Below are 25,128 nucleotides of genomic sequence, written 5' to 3' on the forward strand. Positions count from 1 at the left end.
TGTTCTTCGTTTTGTCAGAGCAGGTCACATATGAAAAGTACAGGTGTATAACAGAACTATTGAGTAATATAATAACATTTTGATTTATTCTGGAACCAAAAATATGATAAAACATTGATGCCAACTAATTGAATCAAAAGAGGGGGGTTCAAATCCTTGATGGATATGGATACCGATGCACACACAGCACCAATTATTTTGTAATATTGAAAATGTTGTACTGTATTTGCAGCCACTCAATTGGATATGTATATCTGTAGGGCTTCACAGCCTATAGGTGAATCAATTCCTTGAACAGTTTTCATTGAGGTGAAATTTTACATTGAATGCTGTCCAAAGAATAGTACCGTAAAAACTTGATAGTTAGCATATGTGCTTAATATCAAGTGCTTTTGAAAACATGAAATTGTACCAAAGTCCAGCGCTTCAATATCTGAGACACATTTGCAGGTTTACTTGTTCATATATAACTATGTGTATTGATGATTTGCTCAAAACCCTTTACACTTTTGTCGATGGGGCCCTTCATGTTTGCATGTTTTAAAAGCGCTTGACATAGTAAGCGCATATGCTAACTATCGAGTTTTTACAGTATTCTGGGACTGGTTTTTACACACAATGTTATAAGGCTGAGTAAAATTATGACTAGTTCTGGCTTCACACTGTCAAGAAAACATGGGCCATCTGTGTCTGAAAAATAATCACTATTCAAAAATATTTAAACTTGCACTTTTGTATCCATGTGGAATTGGGTCTGTCAGTCAGCAACACATTTTTATTTGTTGCTGCAATATCTACACCAATCGACAAAAGTTTGATTAGTTTCTCAAAATGGCAACTTTTGTGTAGAAAATACAAAATTGATGCAACTTTTATGTAAAAACTGACACAAAATTGGAAGTTTATTCATAACACTTGGGGATCTCAAATACAATCCGTCAGAAAAAACAGGAATTATATATATTCAAGAGCACTTTGAAAAATGTTTTCAAGTTAGCAAGTTTAGTACCGAATTCATTGGAAAACTAGCTAAACGCATATTTTGCTCAGCCTAATATTTGACATCATTTCGTTCAGGAGTAGTGTATGTAGGGCTTCATTCTGGCAGCATCAATATGTGCCTCAACTTGTAGCGAGGATGATGAAAGAGTTACCAACAGGGATATAGTCAAGATTTACTGGAGCACTTTGTTTTAGAAAAAGAAAACTTGGCATGATAGTGCCATACATCACACATATGCACGATGGGGGTTGGGTGTGTGAGGGGACATTAAAAGAGATGCAAGGCTAGGCATCACTTTTAAGCTGTTTCACGCTCTTCAAAATGAAAATTTATACCTATTGTTTATGAAAGAATGGTTTAACATGTTGAAGGGGTAATTTTTTCGAAAGTACTCCTCTTTGGCTATGCCCTTGATCCAAGCTGAACACCAGTGTCAAGTTGGGCATCGTTCTTTCACTATATAATGTAATTACACAACTACTTTGCTCACAATCATAATACTCATTCTTTGCCTAAAAAAATCCACTGATTTGAATCCATCCTTGTGTGAGGAATAGGCTATTCCAGTTGAATCCATACACCCCTATGAAAGACATGACCTTAATCGTATACACAAGGAGTGTGATTATCAAATCGGGCTACCTGAATGGGTGATTCCATTTGATATTTATACACCCCCTGTGTGGGAGGTTAAGGTCATGTCTTCCATAGGGTGTATTTCATCTGGAATAGCCACAATGGTTTCAAAATGGAAATGAAGATCTAATTTTCTTGTTTTATGGATGTATGTTGCTTTTGTATTTCAAATCACTATTTCAAAAAAATGTGTTGCTAAATATGTCATAAAACAAATGCATGGATGAAAGATCATTGTTATTTCACTCAATACTCTTATTCTCTCTGAGCAGGTCTCATTGTTGGCTGAAACATATTTCAAACATGAAAAAAAATGAAGGAAAAAAAAAAAGTTTTTCTATCAAGTACTTATTTCTTATACTGTGTATAACTTTGCACCTAATCTGCACAAGTGTGTTTTTTCCTGTATCATAGAAACATGAACATATTTTGATTGGTTAAGTAAGCGTTTCTATACTATGACCCTACAGAGGTCTCAGTAATATTTGCAAGTGAAACTGTAACAAAAATAATAATAGCAATTTCCCCAACTAGGGAATATGCAAATCCTGCTAAATCAATGTCGCCCGAAAAAAGTTTTACTTTGCCATGCAAAATATGTATCATGCTTCTGTGACTCAATGTTATGTACCAATAGTGCTAAATACAATTTATATAAATTATATCTATATATAAGCTCCCAGACTGATGAGGTCAAAGGTCATTATATTGTTGGGCAGTGATGATGATGATGAATTTGAAAATGATAGCTCATTAGGAGAACAATTTCTTGCAGTTTTTGAGTTTTAATCCACCTTTCTACATCCAACCATACTGCTTGTTGTTAGCATTCTCCCTGATCCAATATGATGACAAATTGAGTGCTGCTGAATGTATTAGTTCTAGACTAGACCTAATATCTACTACTTCAGTTTATATGGTAAACAAGTTGTTGCAGCTAACTATATCACATATATCTAGTCCTAATATGGCAAAATATGTACACAAAAATGATGAGGGAATTACTTCTTGTTGAGTGAATCTACAATTTCAACGACAAATTGAAGTAACAAAATTGTAGGCCTGCTTTATGATGTTAACCCTATAATGCATCTGCTGGGGGGAATGGTCATATTCTGTGGATATGCACCAGCTACATATTTGCCAAAATATTTTGGAAATGCATACCAAGTTTGGAGACAATTTGCATATTAGGACTAGAGATATGGACCATAATATAGTTTGGACTGCAGAATTCAGGGTATTCAGTGAAGCAATGACCAAAATTGTGTATGAATCATGAATCTCATGATCCAATGTTTTACATCACTCCTTTTTGCAAACCAAAATCAACTCAGTTAGTGGTATCAATAAAATAATATGCATGTCCTAGTCTTATAGCTAGTAATAAAAACATTATTACGTATAACAAAGTGTCTGTCGGTAAATCAGTTTAGACCTCATTCAATCATGTAATTTTCATCCATCACTGTTTTTTCTTGGTGTCTGCTTAAAATGAAAGCAAGAGCTGCAGTGCTACAATTTAGTCAGTCAGTCATTAATGTTGTTTACTCATAGAAAACTAATAATAATTGATGAGTTTTGGTTTACACATTTTTTTAACAAGTTTTGATGTCTAAGCCTGCATGAGCTATAGAAGTGCACTAGTGATATAGTTACCAAATACTGCTTAGTAACGTCTTATTTGTACCCTATAGATGATTGAACTTTGTACTTAGGTGTTGACCGGTCAAAGGTCATTTAAATAATACCGATTGAGGTCAAAGGTTGGAGCAGTAGTAATCATAAAGTCAAAGGTCAGATACCCATTGAGGTCAGTGGATATTATTGAGGTCATTTAAATATGAATAAATTATCTATAATATTAAGTTAGTAAATGGTCAGTTAATGATAGCAATTGGGAAGGATGTCAGAAGCAGATCGCTATAATTGTTCTGGTATTACAAATTTAAAAAAAGGATAACAATTTTCTTAATGTAACAGATTTTATATAGAAATTCAATTTGATAAAATATCCAAGAATAAAAATTCCTTGGATTAGTCTTAGGTTATTTTAATAAGCATTTACCCTCAAAATAAGGAGGGTGAATGTGTCAAAAAACAGGTGATACATATTTTTTTCAATTTGTGTATCACCATGGTTACCAACACAAGGTTTCACACTTTAATAAGCTTCAATCAATATTGTTATTTTCAAAAATAAAATTACACAGTACTTTTTATGGATAAGAATATTAACTACATTTTTGAACATCATCATTTACTATAGTTAAACATTTCCAATGACTACCATATCCAATAGAATTACGATTTTTTCAACTTTCATCTAGGTAAATTTTGCATTAAGTTGGGTTAAGTGGCTACAACGTCTATTTCTATCTGTGAATTGCATCAACACTTGAAGTTGAAAATCACCAGTTTGACTCTTCAAAGTAATACTAAATAATAAACACCGCATGCACTAAATAGTTAGAATACTGATTTTGAAAAAATATGTTATGTATTTAGATAATATTAACATTTTTAATGACCTCAATTCCTAAGTAAATAGCTCAATCAAGAAAGTACAAAGTCCTTTAACTAAAAGTATCAAACTGAACTATGTCCTCTATTTTCAGAATGAGGAGAATAGTTAAATTGTAACAGGAACAAGTTTGCCAGTAAACCTAGTGCTTAGACTACTTGCAATTAGTGTTGTAACTAGTGTTTTTATTTTATTTCATTATAATTTTTTTTTTAATTCTCTTCCATGTCTGTAACCCTTTGTGATTATACATTGCCTTTCTGGTGTGATATATGAGCCTATTCAGTAATTAGCACCATCTTATTCTAGAAACACTCACTGCACCGTTTACAAATATATACAAACTGTAATAAACTTTCGCAATACATGTAGTATTATATAAATATATATAAATATATATATATACCACTTCTGTATTATAATACATGGATTTAAATCTCTTTTTACTGCGGATAAATTAATAATATTATGATAAACCCTAGTTTTGTATGACTCTTCTGACTGTAATTTGTGTACATTTTGTGATTATTGAAGATTATATAATAAGAATATTATTATAATTATTTATTATCAAGTGCTATGAATGTCACAATGCCTTCTGGTGATATAACATGGCACTTACTTCCTATTGGATACATTTCAAATTATATGCAAATTTATGTAATAATTTGCATAAATCATGCGCATTGTTAATTAGAAATGGATCTGTGTCGAGAGAGAGTGAACATACTTTATGGTACTGTACAAAGTTCTATTAAAAAGCACAATTATGAGAATGTATCAGTAATACTATGGCGAAAATATGCAATTTTCTCATTGCACATATTAGTAGTGAGTAGTATAAAGAGTCTTGTAGTTATACAGATTAGGTAGAGAATAGACAAGCATGTAATATAGGCTTACTAATAGGGTATGGAATTATTGTTAATTGCACAGAATATAATTTTCAATTTTGTACTGGTGTATTTCAACATTTTGTGCATATGAATTTTGCTTTTTTGTTGCTTTAAGCCTCTCAGAATCATTCCCATATTATTTTATTGCAATCATAAACTGTCATTGTTATTATTGAACACAGTGGTGGCTTGGGAAAACTACCAACTCGGTTTTCTTTTCCTCATCTTCACATTTCCATGCATAGTTTTTGGAAAACTGTAGGCTAATTAACCAAAGATAGGTATACATGAAGAAAGCTTATACATGGGACCTAACTTGTTTTTTTAATTATTACTATTATTATTATTATTTTGCAGATCTGTATAAGAAATTACTATTTTCAAAATTCTTAAGCATATCTGTTGTTGTGGTTACCAAAAGTGTCTACAAATCTTTAAATATTTTAAAAACATGACTAAACGATTTGTTTTGATTATTATTTTCATGCAAACATCAATATATTGGACCTACTAGATAGATTACATTTTGATTACAATTTGAGCAAAGTTAGTAATCTGACAGGGGTGTAGGCAGGGTGAGGGTGCCCAAATCACCAAAGGCCAAAAAGATCCACTTTGCAAGTGTAGCGAGTGAAAACTGCTTTTTCCATCGAAAAAGTTCCAAATTTGCCCATTTGCGAGCGAAAAAATTAGATTCCTTATGCAATTGTCCAAAATTTTGGGAAAGGTCCACTTTGGGCGGAAAAAGGTCAACTTTTGCAAAATCCGCCCTTCCCAATCTGCAATTCAGGGTACAGGGCAAGGTGGCCATATTTACAATAGCTGGCATGTGGAGCATTTCCCATAGGGCAGCTATTGCAAATATACGCCTTTACTCTGAACCTTTTGAAATATTATTTTGGTATGATATCTGGGAGGCTTAAAACAAAACATGTTTTGTAGCTCAATATACAGTAATATATTGAATAATAAAAAATCATTCTTATTGTGCAATGCTTTTACTATGTGAAAATAAGACAGCTATGGCATGCACTCCAAGAACATTTGTGTTATTTTAAACAAAAATGGAAGTCTTTCTTATAAGCGAATGTTACATATTTAGTATCTAAAATACCTATGTTTTTCTGTCAAAGACTTGTTATTTGTTTATTATGAGAGGTATTGTCTCACTGATTTATATATATAATTGATGCAGAATTTTGACATAATTATGAAAAGATGTTAAAACTATTTGAACTCAATTGCTTGGAATACTTACTTATTTCCAAACAACTATGAAAAGGATGCATTTTTACGTTTTATGATGATGATTATTATGTTGTGTACACTTGTACAAGATTTTAGTATGTGTATAAGATATGATGCCATTTTATTTTCAAAATTGTATATTATTTGAATACAATGACTTTCGTAGTATGCTGACATTACCAACTCATGCATATGATTCTGCATGCAATATGTTGCACATGTATGAATTATGAAGCAGATTCTAGTATTGAAGAATTCCAGGGCAGAGAAGGGTGTGGTGCCATACACTATTACAGGATTCAAAGGCTTTCTTAGCATGTTAATATACAGCATGTTAAATAAGCTCACATCCATTGTTTGAGGTATCTTCAACATATAGCACTCCTGGAGCACAACCCGTTTACTAACCTGTACACAGTGATATTGACAGCATTTATTCTGTTGTGTACCAGGAGCACTATATGTTATAGATATCTCAAATTTGCAGCTGACAATTCCCTATTCAAGCTTACTAAAAAAATTAATAAATATTTTCAATTGCTTCTTGTCAAGTCCTTAATATGTGAAGAAGCTTTTGAATACTTTGATATATTGTTGAGATTATATTTGACGTAAAAAATATACAAGACTTGAGTGTAATGTCCATACTGTGAGAGGCATGTAGATCTTTTGGTACTAGCCTTTTAATTTATGTTGAATTTCAAGCATACTGTGCTGAACTGTGGGACCAAAAAATGCATCTTGTTTGTTGTAACCCAGTGTTCTTTCCATACAAACAAGGGCAATCACTTGCCATATAAGGAGAAACCATTCCCATAAATGGTCAGTTCTATTTCTTATCCACAGTCATTCCATAGGAAGAAAATTATTTCAATGTTCAGATAACACTTCAGTAGATGAATTTGTCGTTTCTATAAAAGGGTATGTTTTTTCCATATAAGGATGTCTAATTTGAATATGCTGTACATAAACAATGCTCGCTTTGTACATTTGATGTTCGAATCATCATACATTCTCCTTTGCATGTATACATCCAAACTAAACAACAATTAAATCAGGTCATTTGAAGTGACCTTCAAGTTTGCATTTCTGAAAAAAAAATGTCAATTTGTTTTGAAAATAAGAACCATAAATAATGGTTATTTTTTCATGCATTTATCTTTTTTATAAACCAGAAAGTGGATTGTGATTATGACTTCAATGCAGATTCTTTTGTGTGTTTACTTGCTAATATTACAAATACGCATAATTTAAACCAAAAAAAATTACAATGGAAGGTACAGAAAGGTATTATCAATAAAGAACAGACTTTTTTTTATCTCCTAATAATTCTCATCAATATTAAAACTAATTAGCGATGATTTTATTTCTTATTTTCATTTTAGTAAAATATGCAATTTTTGGCATAAATGTACCATTTTCTATAGGTATGCAAAGGCTAATGAATGTTCCACATTTTTCAACTCAAATGACAGAGACACAATAATAATACCAAATATTTGTTACATTTCTCATGTTTTTGTGATGTTTTGTTTATTTACTGTCAGTTTACATCCTTAAGCTCTGGTACGGTATGCATAGCTTGAGCTGAAACATTTTTTTAAAAGCTACTTTATCTTTCCATGTATCCATTCTAAGACCATAGCAATCCAGCAACTCTTTGTGCATCCAAACTATTATTGTGCAGCAACTTTTTGGACTACACAGCAGAATTTGTATGTAGCATATCCTGGTTATTGATTATTGAATATTGATTATCCCTAATCAATTAACACAAGTCTTTGTTAATTGTCCTTAATTAAGACTTGTAAGCTGAGACTGACTAGGAACTTTCCTGTCAACACCTATTTAACAACACAAAGATCTTTGTCAGTTATATGTATGGACTTATGAAATAATAAAACAATACAGCTACAATTGGCAACTTCATATATTTCATGTTTTGTCTATTCTTTAATATACTGTAAGTGATGTGGGCTGGTTTTCATTAAATAGGGGAAAATAATATATTTTATGATACAACTGTTGGACACAACATGTATGCATGTATACATTAGGGCTCATGGAGTAGTGGCATAGCCAGGACTTTATCAGAGGAGGCGGAAAAGGAGGGCAGGCAGGGCAACTTTCAGGGGGCGAGGGCAAAATTTGATGAAAATTGTCAAAAAGGCCTAAAAATCTTGAAGGTCCTTGAATCGATCAACAGCCTCATCCCCCATTTTTCTTTATTAAAATTGAGATTTTGGTATCAGAAAAAAGCTCAGTATTTTTCTCAATACCCCATGATATTTTTCGTTTAAAATTGTGTGAATAAAAACATATTGTGGTAACCACATCAGAGGTGTATGGGGCATTTAAATTCATGTTTTTGCTTCTCATCAAAACTGCTGGAGCAATACAACAATTTGTAAGCATATTGTTTGTTTTAATTGTTTTAATCTATGATAGAAAATGGAATATGAAAACTCGGACCATGCCTCTTTAAATATTAGGGCCCCAGTATCACACAGGGGACATGGACAAGACTTCTCATGGGACAGTTACCCTCCTTTTGCCACCCCTGTCATGGAGTGGTGGATATAGCTTTAATGGCTTGATCTTTACATGAGTGTGATTCTGTGGTGCAAAAAATGACTGCGAATGCATAGTTCAGAACACAAATTAAGATTTCACAAAAAAGTGGAGGTTAAAATTGGCATTAGTACCCAGAAATAGGCTGGGGTATACCTCCCTAGATCCAATCACCTTTATTATTAACAAGAAAACTACTATTAAATGATGTCATGATACTACAAGAATTGATCAAATGTTACTTCATTTCTATCCATTGTATTTGTAATGTATATATTCTCCCATTCATGAAATGATCTGTTTTGTAAACTGCAATCTATAAAAGACTATAATTAATGCAACACATTAAATCAACTCATCATTTTCAGTCAGCATGTCAATTTACAGTTACTAAGGGATCAAATCAAAACTCGACTGCCAGTTGACCGCTAGTTCCAGGCGGTTCCATCCGGTTGGAGCCGGTTTCTATTGTTCTAAACAATGGAACGATGTTTCAACCGCCGGTAACCGCCAGTCGAGTTTTCATTTCACCCCTAAATCATTTGGTAATTTTAAAATTGACATGCTGACCGGAATGGATGTGTTTTGTTTTTCAGTCCCAAATTGCTCTGGAAAAAGTCATTTCTATTAGATTGTTCCCATATTGCTACAATCAGTTCCCATATTGCTACACTATGTTCCCATGTTGTTACAATCTGATATCAATTGCTACACTCTGTTCCCATAGTGCTACACTATGTTCCCATATTGCTACACTCTGTTCCCATATTGCTACAATCTGTTCCCATATTGCTACAATCTGTTCCCATATTGCTACAATCTGTTCCCATTTTACTACAATCAGTTCCCATAGTGCTACAATCTGATCTCATAGTGCTACACTATGATCCCACATTGCTACAATCTGTTCCCATATTGCTACAATCTGTCCCATTTTACTACAATCAGTTCCCATAGTGCTACAATCTGATCTCATAGTGCTACAATCTGGTCCTATATTGCTACACTCTGTTCCCATATTGCTACACTATGTTCCCATATTGCTACAATCTGATCTCATATTGCTACAATCTGTTCCCATAATGCAAAAATATGTTCCCATGTTGCTACAACCTAATATTCCAACAATCTGCTCTCATATTACTACAATACAATCTGATATCATATACAATCTGTTTCCATATCAATACAATTAAGTTCCCATAGTGCTGCAATCTGATATTCCTACAATCTGCTCTCATATTACTACAATCTGATATCATATACAATCTGTTCCCATATCAATACCACAGCGCATAAACAAATTCAAAGCATAAACACAATATAACAAACAAAGTGAGCAATAAAAACGTTTTGGGAAGAGATATTACTTCAGTAATTTCTTGAAGACTGGCAATGAGTTTGCAGTACGGATGGTGATGGGTAAATTGTTCCATGGTCCAGGAGCAGCCAGAGAAAAAACAATACAATTAAGTTCCCATGTTGCTACAATCTGATATTCCTACACTCTGTTCCCATATCGCTACAATCTGATCCCATATTGCTACAATCTGATCCCATATTGTAAAATAGATACAGATGTAAGAATGGGGCTTTCAGTGAGAGAACAATGTAAAAATATGGGTGAAAGATAGACTCATTTAGGGGGCATCTGGTGAGAACATAAAAAATAGTCCTACAGAAACCTCCAAATGGCTTTTCTATTGAAGCAGTGCTGAATAGATATGGTCATAATTGGCATATATATGCTTAACACTGAAAAGATGGTGCTTAAACCTAAGTAAAGGAAATCCACAGTTGGAGCGAGAAGGTGGAAATGGGGAGAGGGGACACAGCGGGTGAAAGAGGAGGAAGACAGGATGACATAAGACAGGAGGAAACATACAGAGTTTGTAGAGGGCAAGAAAAAATTTGAACAAATTATGCCCCCAAGTTTACAAGAAGAACAGGATTGGTGGGTGACAGATAAGGTGATGATGAATCAGGAGAAGGTAGTTATGGCAAAGGAAGAAATGACAAGACTAGACAACTTACAGGTAACTCCTTGAATAAGTTCATCAGGATTGTTAGATATCAATTATTGGTAAATTGTGCTTTACAAATCCACTTGATTACTCACGTTTTTAGACGTGTCAATCATGTCATTGATTGGGAGGGAGCTTAAGTAATCAACAAAGACTCATGCAAGCAAACCAGATGGATTAGAGAAGCAACGTGGATCAGAAAACGGGGGGCCAACGTTATCAACCGCGATGAAGGGACATACTCACTCAATCATGTATATGACCAGCTATTACAAAGAACTACACCCTCTGGAGATGAGAGTAGGAGTGTTGCTGGTTCATCACATTACTGATGAAGTCTTCCGTGGGAAGATGAAACGCCTAAAACGTGAGTAATCAAGTGGATTTGTAAAGCACAATTTACCAATAACTTACAGGTAAGTCCACATTTAAAACAAAACAAGATGAAGTATAAGGAAACCTGTTAACCATGATAATGCAACAGAAATAGTTAATCCATAATTATGGGTTTTTCACTTCACACCCTGGGCCTCATGGAAGAACAGAGGATACCTTAAAACATCGACTGAATGAGTACCCAGGCAAAATAAGAAATAAAACAAACAAACAAACAAGCATTTATTGGTTAATCCACTAAAAGAAAACTTGTTGATCTTGGATATAAATCTGAAAGCAAGTGCTCTCATCATTTGAGTCTAATTCACCACATGTCACCAACCCAAATGCGACATGTGGTGGAGTCATCTGGGTACAAAATTTATAGCATAGCCAAATTATGAACTTGTTTTGAAATTGTTCAATGGTGGAAGAAGAACTGGAAGAAGAACTTCAAGAAGATGTGTGCAATAAATGAGAAATATTTGTCTGCCATGCATCACATGATATCGATACGATACGGTCAACAATTTGATGTTCTGTGATACATGCAGTCGGGGAAAGGGAAAGGGATTCAAACCTAATAGCAGGAACAACTTTGTTGAAGGAATGGGGAATGGTAATTTTAGAATCACAACATTACAGAGGCAAGAGGGTCCATTACAAGCAGCGATCATTATAGGAAGGACTCTACATAGAAGGTACTACAGTATTAACACTAACAGTAAAATAAAAAGCACAAAATACCATCATTTTTAATAAGGGTAAGTAAAGGCCATAAATAAATGAGTCACAACTAACTAACTGACTTAATAAGCATGTGCATTGGCTGTATTTTCTTTGTATAAAATGCTTGATATCCATCCAAACATTCTCAATCCTGTGCCCATTGTCCATCATACCGCAAGTTTGTAACCTTGTATTCACTGAAGTGATGTTTTTCAGAGTCTGACTCGGACCCCTTAAAATTCCCACTGGACCCCTTGAATTTGGCTTTTGGAGGGCTGAATGAGTCCAGCAAAATACACTTGGACCCCTTAAATTTTGAAGCCAGCGCCACCCCTGCTTGGGAGATGGCACATCATGGCAGAAGTCATGATTTTGGCCCAAAATCACAGATTTTGGACCAAATTGTGAGCAGTGAAACTAGTGGCAAGTCCTCTGACTGATGTTTTAAGCAAATTAAAACTATGACTTGTTAATTATGGCTCAATTTCGGCGAGGATGGTAGACACAAATCTGCGGGGCTTTGCCGCCGTAATTTTCAGGCCTTGCTGTGCTGATCCTTGCATTGCTACAAGGCCTGGCATGCCTAGTAAATAAGCGTTTGTGTCGACGCAAATCTGCTACTCGATTTTCAAATCTGGCAAAAATCTAAATGGATCTCTGTGAGAAGGAGTTTAAGTGCAAGAAGTGTAGTCGAGTGTTGGCAAAGTTTTTATAAGCACATTGCTGATAAGCATCATGACAGACCAAAGTTGGAATGCAAACTTTGCTCATATAAAGTTCCATCAAGCAGACGTGCATATTTACCAACTACATAGAACTAGCCACATATCTCTCCCTTCAAGGTCAACAACAACTGTTAATCAGACAAAGTACCTCCTCTCTGACTATAAGGAGGGGAAAGCCTCTAGTTACTTTGACTCAATCTGGCTCAAAGAAGTGTGACGAATCTTTGCCTATAGCTTTTGTTAAAGCAAAATGTACTCCATCATGTTGCATGGATCAGTTTATTTAAGGAAAGTGGTGGTATACACCCTTTTGTATCAACCCCTTCGCAGTTTTCAACTTTTAACCAATTATTATTTTCCTTTATAATTATTATATTGACTTATTAATTGTACTATTTTGTTAATTATATTATATTATATTATATTATATGCAGCAATAGCAATGGCTCCGAAGCAACTGCGACCAAAGAGGAGCAAGATGTATGTATGTGAGCATTATAACTGCATGTTTCAAACACATATCAGGGAAGAATTTGTATGTCATAAACAGACACATCGTAGCATCCGAAGCTCCAAATATACCTGCCAGTATTGTCAAGGATACAAAACAGGGAAAAGAAATCACCTGGTGCGTCATGAGCGGACTTGTTATCATAATACTAATAGAGCACCTTCCACCACCACCGCACCTACACGTAGGGAAGAAGATACTTATCCCTCTCTCCCCCTGGATACGAGTGTGGATGGGTCAAACCCCCGGGTCAAACCATCTATATGAAACAGATTTGTATTGCTATGTGCTAATTTCACTAGTGTAATAATAATATATTTCGCTCCTATATTTTATAGTTGAGCACTGTATCTAGTGATGGTTTCATTATAATTTCTTACTTTATTATATTATATTATATTATATTTGACAATAGAGATGCAGGTAATATATGTCAAAATTAAGGCATGCCTTGAGGTGGAAGGCATGCCATTGGTTAAACTTCAAATTTTCAAACAAACAGTCAATGTCGATGTATTTGATTGCCAAATTTAAAGTTAGATGATGAGTATGGTTTCATCAACCTGGCAATCAAACACAGCATGGAACCAGCCCAATTCCTGCATCTGTGCGAGCATACTACCGGCTGCACTTTTCTTAACTGCAACTACAAATTTCTCCCAGCAGCAGGACACGCATCATGATCACAATTATCGCCACTGGATACCACCTGTAAACACCACATGTGATGTAAATTCACTTTGTGGATTTTGCGCTTTCGTGAAACCACATTTTGGTATCTCTCAACAATTGTTTGCTGATTATTTCAGTTTATAAGCTAGTGCGTTTTTACTAATAATAAGTAGCAGGAGTGATTACGTAAGTATGATTTCCTTTCTTTCTTTCAATTTTAGTTTTTATTAATATTAACAGCACACCACACATGCGCCAATGATATGCGTATTACATTTTTTTTTAAAATGAGAAACAAAATCAGGTAGGGCCTATATTTTAAACAATGGACGCGATCATGTAATTAAGATTTAATTTAGCCAAATATGTAGAACTTTATTCATCATCATTATTTGTAAAATAATAAATTAAACATCCTTACTTTTTAACTTTCATGAATACATTCATGTTGAAAACTAGTAAGCTCCATCTGGAACATTACTTGGAGTTGAGAGGCCTAGAAGTACCTATTTAGTCTAACTTGCTGCTTATGCTATAAATTGTATGGTAAAATGCAGACGAGTCTTCGGCGTTAAGACCATTACTTACACATGAAATCATAACGGAATCGGTGGATGTAGAAGCTTAATTTGTACAATCATTGTTTGCTTCAATTTATTAGACCTAGGCCTATAACGCGAAATATTTTGGAAATGCTCACCTGGACGTGTTTTAAAGTACCCAGCATGTAGAAATTCGATGAACAAACTTCATACCACGGTGTTCACAAACATTCATATCAGGTTGACGAAGTTTGTGCCAGAAAGGCTTGGAATGAGATAGCGAGAGCAGATGACGAGTGTGTGACATGCGTGTCTAATGAAGAGTCTAATGAAAGAAAGCGACGAATGGAGACGGAGGACGGCAGCAAGAGTCAGAAAGCTTTTCCAGCGTCGTCATTACAGAATGTCGTGTGGAGGTAAGAAAAAAGGAAATATTTTTGAATGTTTCAACTCCAAGAGGGGGTTCTTGTGGTCTTGGTTGGGTTGCCATGCTCCAGCGTGCCAGGAGTGCCGAATTTAATATGCTCTGAAGCGGGACAAATCTTAGCCTGTAGCTTTTGTTAAAGCAAAATGTACTCCTTCGAAGAATGTACGAGAAGTGCCTCATATTGCATGGGTTAGTTTATTTAAGGAAAGTGGTGGTATACACCCTTTTGAAAACACCCTTCAGTTTTTCACTTTGAATCAATCACTTTTCTTTATAATTATTATTACTATTGTTTTATTATATGTACAAAAAACAAAATATGTTAATCAGGGCTTCAAATCCGACGCGAACCCGCGAACCGGTTCGCGTGAAGGTTCTCGCCGGTTACAACTGGGCGAACCAAAATTGGTTCAGCGCACAAACTTGGAAGTCTAAGATCACATTTTGTGTTATTTTTACCCTTTTTACTGCAACGGAAATGTGATTTAATAATCTCATTAATCCATGAATATAATTCTGAAATGTTGAGGAAAAAAGGCAAAGTTTTCATCATTTTAGCTGTCCATCTCGTACAGAGCGTGAAAGTTTCGCCCTGGCCTGTGTTTACAACCCACCATCCCATAATAATAGATATGACCTCGCTAGTAAATACGAGCGTCTATGTCATTGGTTAAATCACATTCATCTCACATATTTCCACCAATCACGGCAACTCTTTCTTACCAAAGAGTCGGGTCATATGAATAATTAATCATGACATGAATAATTAATCGTCAAATGACGTCGTCATTTATTACACACATGCTCACCCTTTACCCGATGTACAAAATAATATGTGGAATAAATTTAACTTAATTTAATTTGCATTTCATTTGAAAATATATGGTTTAAAATTGCGAATCATATAACAGTACATACAAAAGCTATTTTAAGCAATTTTCAGCGAACATTTAAGGAAATTTGTAATAAATTTATGAATAAAATGTAAATAGATATCAAGTGAAATTAGGGGTATTATGGTATATGGTATATTTTCATGTTTTGACATCTCTTCATCGCGTAGCTAGCAGTAGGAGATGGGTCATTCGCGGCCTCAGATTCTCCAAAACTAACTCATACGGGTGTAAAACCTTTTAAACTGCACTATATTTAATACATAAATGTTATGTTATGGTCTCATTAATGCATGATAGGTAAGTTACAGCGATAGTCGAAGTTTAATAAGCTTAAAGAAAGTTGCTGAGCTTGCTGTGTAGTCAGTATTTTACGTTCGATGAAACTACAATATTATTATTACTTTCAGGATTCAAAGTTGAAACAGCTGCTTTTAACAAAAAAAAAGATAACCAACATGGTTTTGTTATTAATAATGTTATAGTAAGTTGCAAACAAATTCCCACCTATTTATAGGGTATTATGATTTCACAGGGTTTTTTTCTCAATATTACGGGGAATCGAGCGCCTGGTTCTGATGAGAACCAAAGGTTCTCGCAAAAGCCATTTGCGAGAACCTAAACTGGTTCCCGCAATTGATTGCGAATTTGAACCCCTGTTAATTATATATTTCACAATTTTATTGACAATTACCCTACATACTGATTACAGGGGGTGGTCAAAAACATATATTATGCAGGTAATATATGTCAAAATTAATTAAGGCATGCCTCGAGGTGGAAGGGATGTCATTGGTTAAACTCAAAATTTTCAAACCAACAGTCAATGTCGATGTATTTGATTGCCAAATTTTAAGTTAGATGATGAGTATGGTTTAATCAACCTGTCAATCAAACACAGCATGGAACCAGCACATTTCCTGCATCTGTGTGAGCATACTACCTGCAGAACTTTTTCCTAACTGCAACTACACAGAGAAAATAGAACGTGAGATTGTACAAAGGCAGGGTGAAAGTATAGTATCCCTACTATCGTAGAAATCTTTTTTTCTGGGAAACAGACTCCGAGATGAGTATGATGAATAAAAAAAGATATCACAGACCACAAGGAGATGTCTTTGATACACAATGATGATGAAGATGAGTTTAGTCTGTCATAGACCAAACGGAGATGTGAATACATGTGATGATATAGATTTAGTAGACTTTGCAGGTTGCTTTAAGGGATGTGTAGACACTGTGATATGAGTCTCAACATTAATAGTACATAGGCAACAATAAAAATTCCTTTAAAAAAGGAATGGGCGCCCAACTGTTTGGATACTTTTTTTTCTCTTTAAAACAATAATGTAATATTAGCATAGAAAGCAAAGAAAGATTTGGAAATGTAAAGAAGACAAGGACAAACAATCTGAAGAAGTGTTATTTAGTGATTTAAAAAAACAAATCAATACCAAAAGATATATGAATATTAACATTTAGATAACAATGCTTTAGGCCTATACATACTAGTCCTAGATTAGACCACTTTCCGTGTTATAGAAATAGATAATAAGAATTATAGGTTGTTACTAAGGTGATTTATAAACATTTAATTTATTTTTCACAAAATATTTAAGAGGACTTGTCCAGGAAAATAGACTTATTTTTCAAATTTGTGGCAAAACGCAAAATCATCAATTTTCTTCATATTGTGTCAATTAATGATACTTTAGGGTGATGTATCAAAAATAACATTTATAGTGACACCAGCTTCTTGTTGCCATGGAAGCGGCTAATTGTTCTTTTCCCCTTAAATTGAGTGATTTTGGCAAAATTATGTGTAAAATTTTCTGTCAATTCGATATCATTCTGGAAGAAAGTTAGAGCGGGTTCATTCAAGTTGGTGAGGGTAGAATTTAGGTCCAGGTCTTGTCTGTGTTTCAGGACCTAAATGGGAACTAAGGGCCTTTTGATTTGGGAGATACCACTTTTTCTAAGAGGGGTGTTTTTTATTATTTTAAAAAGTACATAAAACCTGTATGGTTGAAACGGTTGTAAGTATCATGCCAACGCTTCCAATTCAACAAACTTTTGTCTCCTGGAAGATTAAAGTATGCTTTAAGAATTTATAGAAAAAATGGTTTGGGGAAATCATCTGTATGCTCACAGTGTTTCTAGAAATTTCCCTATTTTTACAATCTCTTATTTGTCTATTTCGCCTATATTTGTAATATTAGCATTGGGAAAATTACAATTATTGGAGATTGTAAGCCTAATGTATTGCAAATATAACTATGAGATTACAGAAATATCAAAATGCTGCAAATACAGTGTTTCTATAGTATTTTGGTTTTAATCATTCATTTTTAGTTCAAGAAAAATTAGTTCAGGGATAATCTTACTAGTAGAGACCCATTTTGCATAACAAAGTATTTTGGTAGCATTTAACAATTTATAAAATATTAATGAATAACAACTTCTCCAAAAAAGCAGTGTTTCTATTTTAAAAAATTGGAAAATTGCATTTTAAGTATTTTATATTATTATTATTATTATTATTATTATTATTATTATTATTATTATTATTGTTGTTGTTGTTGTTGTTGTTGTTGTTGTTGTTGTTAGTGTTATTATTATTATTATCATTATCATTATCATTATCATTATCATTATCATTATCATTATTATTATCATTATCATTATTATTATTACATTAATTGAATTCGGAAAAAAAAATCATTTTAATTTACCAACAGAAATAATGTAACCCCCTAATTTTTGATACCATTATATTTGATACCAATGTATAGCTATGGGTCTCCTCTACACAGTAATACCAAAAATAAGTACAAATATTCCCCACACAATGTTGCTATGATGTCATAATGTGAGGGTGCCCATGAAAATTTGGGAAATTCTGCCCATGTACAAAAGTATATACGGTAGGAAAAATTGATTTTGGGCTAAAAATTATACAAAATTTAATTTTCAGTGAATATTCTCCTCAATATAAAAGGAAAAGACACACTATTCGCGAAATGAAAATCATTGATTTTACTGTACAAACCAATGGGTGCCTCACCAACCCCACTCTTTAGTCATCTTTGACGATCGGTTCTACCGGGTTCTACCGGTAAGAACATTTTATCACTAAAATGAGCGCAAAGGATGGATCTCGACTAGCTTAGGTCGTTTGGGCGCAGCACATGTGTTTTTTATGACGGATAAAAATGTTAGGAGAGGGGTTGTTTTTTTCGTAGTTCTAGCTATAGGGTTAAATCGGTTTTTAGTATATAAACGGTCAAAAGCTAAAGGTAGATAATTGGTATTTAATTCAAACCTTGAGTGTTTTACTCAAAACATTTTATATTTCAAGAACATAATAACAAAAGTTTTATGAACATTCGGTAGCCTACCCTTGAAGGGAGCACACCATTAAATCAATGCGCCATTTGTGTAACCCTAATGAGTTCCGGTAAAATACAAAACCTTTTTGAGATATTTGGGCTGCCCTTTATACAAATAATCAGAGAGAGTAGCATTATATTATATCTCAAATAAAGTGTAAAGCCTATGCATGAATTTAAGTCGCCAAAAAAGTTGCATTTTATAATTATCGAGAAAATAGGTCCATGAAATAGTCTTGAGAGCATATCAAAAACAGTGAGGGCGCTGTTTAGTGCCTCGTACCTGGAAAAGCGAGGTGGAACTTCAGGCTACCCATACATTGAATCATATGTTAAACTTTCATCGATTTGCAATCGACTGGTTGTCATAAAATATCTCAAAAGGTGTCCAAAAGGCTTCAAAACGAGCAAAGAAGATCGGAATTTTTACACATATTTCAAGGGGGGATTAAGCCTATGAGAAACTGATATAGAACTTTTAACTGTAGATATTGTAAATACAATCCAAATATTATTATAATAATGTCAATTTTAGTTGTATGCAGCTATTCATGACAAGTCAATAGGGTCAGTCCATCTCAAATCACCTAATGGGTTGGCTGGTCACCCTCTCAGATTTTGTTTAAAATCACTTATATCATAGCCCTATGTGCCAAATGAACACGTTTCAAACGGTAGGTCTCTACTCCTTGTCGTTTCCGAGAACCGGCCTATTGAAAATTGGGTCAGACCCCCCCTTTTTGGGCACGTGTGTCGCGACATTAGTTTTCTTCCGAGTTTAGGTATCCATATCTTCCCCTAGGGGTAAACTACAGGGCTACAAATTGGAATCTAGGGTGTCTTTGACCCAAATAACCAGATTCTGGACTCATAAACAATGTATCTCACCCCCATTTGCTGATATAGACATATAAAAATGCATGTTCGTGCTGACGCACATGACGAATTCCTGTTTTTGACCCCCCCTCCTCTTATCCTAGATGTCAGAAATCATCTATTTTGCCTTTAGTAGGCAATATAGGTTCAGGTGTGACCCCCTATAGCAGGGTAGACCACTCATTGGCTTAATAAAAATTTCACAGGGGCTCAAAGATGACTCCTCAGCCAAAAGACCCCCCTGTTCGTGACCCCATTTGACCTTGTGGGAAATAATCCACCATAACCAAACTCACACAAATTCAAAATACTTGCATGATGTTCCTCTGTACCAAAAATCTTAGTGGTGTCAAGCCATCTTCATGGTTAAATTAGTGTTTGAATCTCTCATTGAAATACACAGTAAATTGATGAACTTTGCATTCTGGGAATTACAACATTACTGTGTATTTCAATGCGATCTCCAAACAGTCATTTAACCATGAAGATGGCTTGACACCACTTTGATTTCTGGTACAGAGGAACATCATAAAGTATTTTGAATATGTGAGTTTGATTATGGTGGCTCATTCCACATAATAAAAATTTGGGTTGGTATTTAGGACAATTTTGTGTGTATTTCAATGGGAAGTGGACAAATTGCGTCAAAAAACATCAAATATTCAACGAGCCATAACTCTGAAACAACAAGGAGTTGAGACCTACCGTTTGAAATGTGTTCATTTGACCCATAGGTGTATGATATAAGTGATTTTAAAGAAAATCTGAGAGGGTGACCAGCCAACCTTTTCTGAAAATTAGGTGAGTTGATATGGAACGACTCAATATCAAAGTACGGTTTATTATTTATAGTTCATCATGAACACCATCAGTGTTGCAAGCATGCGTTTAACTTTTTACAGATGTAGTACATTTTTTTGCCAAAATTGGCAACACTTACCTGCGGAATGGCAACTCTGCTATTTTTTTTATATAAATACATTATACAAAGTACACTAAACTATTGTACACGATAATAGTACAATTTTATACAAGTATTCTATCGAGAATCAGCTTTATGATGCACCTAAATCCATTTACAAAATTGAAAGTATGCAACATTTTCTGGCAACACCCGTTTACCACATGATTTTCCCCAAACTAATTTCTTCCATTTTCATTGTATCAATGTCCCATCAAGTCAACCCTAAAATGACAAATCAAATGAAGCGTTACCATACGGGTATGAAGCCCAGAAGTTAGGTCTAAATGGGAATATTCAAAATTATCAAAAACACCCTATTTAAAATAAATGGTATAGCCCAATTCTGACCCCATTCTAATTTGTTATGGAATGTATTTGCTACTAAGCCTTCCATCTATATCGGAAAATTATAAGAAAATATTAAGAAATTTTATGTGTGAGGTACAATTACTCTAATAAAAGGGTATTTTACTGCTCGAAAGTGTGACAATTGGTTAAATTGGCTAATAATGGATAAAATGTCCGTTACTATGGCAACAAGATATAAATTGTCAAAATAAAACCACCAGTGTTTATATGAGACAAAGGCCTCTTACCACTCAACTTATAAGGAAAATCTATTTTTGGCCGTTGCCACCCAAAAGTCGAATTTCCTGGACAAGTCCTCTTAATAGGCCTACTGAAGACAAAATAGCCCATGTTCAGGGCCTACGTGATAGTATACATGCATACATAATAATCATTGCTATTAAGCCAGAATTTATTATTGAATAAAGCCAATACATATCTCAATGTGCTCAACAACACTGAGAACTATAAATGCCAAAAAAAACAACTAGGCATACAATATCGATTTTGTTCAAGTTTCTCCCTCTCTAGCTCTTCAGGGCTTCCATCACCTTTAGTCAGGTAGTTTGACAAATTATCTTTTGTCTCATCACCGATAATATTGCATTTCTCCATGTGGAAATACACCTAAAAATATTTTTATTGGACAAAATACGTGTCATATAGTGAGCGGTTTTGCCGTATCGCACATCACCTGGAACATACTCTGTGTTAGTATAGCGCCATCTCTTGATTGCTAAGATCTTGGCAATCAACAGATTTCAAGAGATGGCGCTATTAAAGAGACTGTAAACGGGTTCAAAGGTCTCGCTTTATTTGGTGTTTTTATAAGTCCATTAATTTTGTATTTTAAACAAAGAATATACGCACAACATTTTATCCCGTACATATAAGAAAACAATAATAAAATAAAATCCAAGCAAATTGTGGTTTTATTTCTAAGCTGGGCATACTTTTAAGCAAAACAGTTGCGAAATAAATCTAGCAAGACTGAAATTAGAAGCCGTTTGCAAAGTCAAGCCAAATAATAGGCGGCCGCCAAAAATAAGATCAAATTTGGTCACGGACATATGGAAGAGCATTGATTAATATATTGAATGTGTTTTACTGTACATAAATGAAGTTATTGAAATTTGGAGTTGAATCAAAATACTGGACCAGTCCAGTGGGTCATTTAAATGCCTGATGAAGTGTGATGTTATAACACGCAACGTAGCATTGCTAAAAATAGTTAAATATGTAACACACAATTACAATATATATTTCAGAATAACATCAAAATCAAATAAAACGGGTAATACAATAGCTAAAATCATCAGTATACAATACAAAAAAAGTCCAGTATTTTGATTCAATTCCAAATTTCATGTTACTACAACTGGCAGTGTTGTAGGTCTCGAGACCAGGTCTCGGTCAGTGGGGTAACCATTCCTCCCTTCGATTCCCTTCCGTAGTCGAACCTCCATGTGGCCTCCCATATTTTTAAGTATTTTTTTTTGTGTACCCCCTCCTTTCAGAAATCCTCCCTCCCCCTTTGGCCCAAATCCTCCCAAATGTTTACGGGGTTTTCTTTTGTTTCTTTATTCCTTCCCCATAGTAATGGCTCCGAAGCAACTGCGACCAAAGAGGAGCAAGATGTATGTATGTGAGCATTATAACTGCATGTTTCAAACACATATCAGGGAAGAATTTGTAAGTCATAAACAGACACATCGTAGCATCCGAAGCTCCAAATATACCTGCCAGTATTGTCAAGGATATCAAACAAGGAAAAGAAATCACCTGGTGCGTCATGAGCGGACTTGTTATCATAATACTAACAGAGCACCTTCCACTGCCACACGCACCTACACGTGGGAAGAAGATACTTATCCTCCCTCCCCTGGATACGAGTGTGGATGGGTCAAACCATCTATACGAAACAGAAAAGGAAAGTGGTGGTATACACCCTTTTGAAAAGACCCTTCACAGTTTTTCACTTTTAATCAATCACTTTTCTTTATAATTATTATATTTACTATTGTTTTATTAAATGTACTACTTTATTAATTATATATTTCACGATTTTATTGACAATTACCCTCCCATATTTTTAAGTATTTTTTTTTTTTACTCACTCCTTTCAGAAATCCTCCCTCCCCCTTTGGCCCAAATCCTCCCAAATGTTTACGGGGTTTTCTTTTGTTTCTTTATTCCTTCCCCATAGTAATGGCTCCGAAGCCCGTCAAACCACTGAGACAGAAGAGAGACATGTGCGAACATTACAACTGTATGTTTCAGACGCACCTCCGGGTGGAGTTTGTGAGACACAAACATACCCATCGTACCATAAGGAGTGCTAAATACACATACTGTCAGGGCTACCAGACGGGGAAAGAACCATGCACGCATGTGAACATTACAGTTGCATGTTCCAAACGCACATCCAGGAGGAATTTGTGCGACACAAACAAACCCATCGCAGCATCAGGAGCGCAAAGTACACCTGCCAATATTGTCAGGGCTATCAGACAGGGAGACGAAGTCACTTGATGCGCCAGGAGCATACTTGCTTTCACAATGCTAATAGAGTATCTTCCACCGCACCTACACCTGCACGCAGGGAAGAAGATACTTATCCCTCCCTCCCCCTGGATACGAGTGTGGATGGGTCAAACCATCTATACGAAACAGATTTGTATTGCTATGTGTTAATTTCACTAGTATAATAATATATTTCGCTCCTATATTTTATAGTTGAGCACTGTATCTAGTGATGGTTTCATTATAATTTCTTACTATATTATATTATATTATTTTACATTATATTATATTTTATTTGGCAATAGTGATGCAGGTAATATATGTCAAAATTAAGGCATGCCTTGAGGTGGAAGGGATGCCATTGGTTAAACTCCAAATTTTCAAACAAACAGTCAATGTCGAAGTATTTGATTGCCAAATTTATAAGTTAGATGATGAGTATCGTTTCATCAACCTGGCAATCAAATACAGCATGGAACCAGTCCATTTCCTGCATCTGTGTGTGCATACTACCTGCTGCACTTTTCTTAACTGCAACTACAAATTTCTCCCAGCAGCAGGACGCACATCGCGATCGCAATTATCGCCACATACCACCTGTAAACACCACATGTGATGTAAATTCACTTTGTGGATTTTGCGTTTTCATGACTCCACGTTTTTGGTATCTCTCAACAATTGTTTGCTGATTATTTCAGTTTATAAGCTAGTGCATTTTTACTAATAATAAGTAGCATGAGTGATTACGGAAGTATGATTTCCTTTCTTTCTTTCGATTTTAGTTTTTATTAATATTAACAGCACACCATGCACACGCCAATGGTATGCGTATTACATTTTTTTAAAAATGAGAAACAAATCAGGTAGGCCTATATTTTAAACAATGGACGCGATAATTTAATTAAGATTTAATTTAGCCAAATATGTGGAAAAAAGATAATAGGTGCTAACTTTATTCATCATCATTATTTGTAAAATAATAAATTAAACATCCTTACTTTTTAACTTTCATGAATACATTCATGTTGAAAACTGGTAAGCTCCATCTGGAACATTACTTGGAGTTGAGAGGCCTAGAAGTACCTATTTAGTCTAACTTGCTGCTTATGCTATAACTTGTATGGTAAAATGCAGATGAGTCTTCGGCGTTATGACCATTACTTACACATGAAATTATAACGGAATTGGTGGATGTAGAAGATTTGTACAATCATTGTTTGCTTCAATTTATTAGACCTAGGCCTATAACGCA

Source organism: Amphiura filiformis, chromosome 4, assembly GCF_039555335.1.
Source record: "Amphiura filiformis chromosome 4, Afil_fr2py, whole genome shotgun sequence".
NCBI lineage: Eukaryota > Metazoa > Echinodermata > Ophiuroidea > Amphilepidida > Amphiuridae > Amphiura > Amphiura filiformis.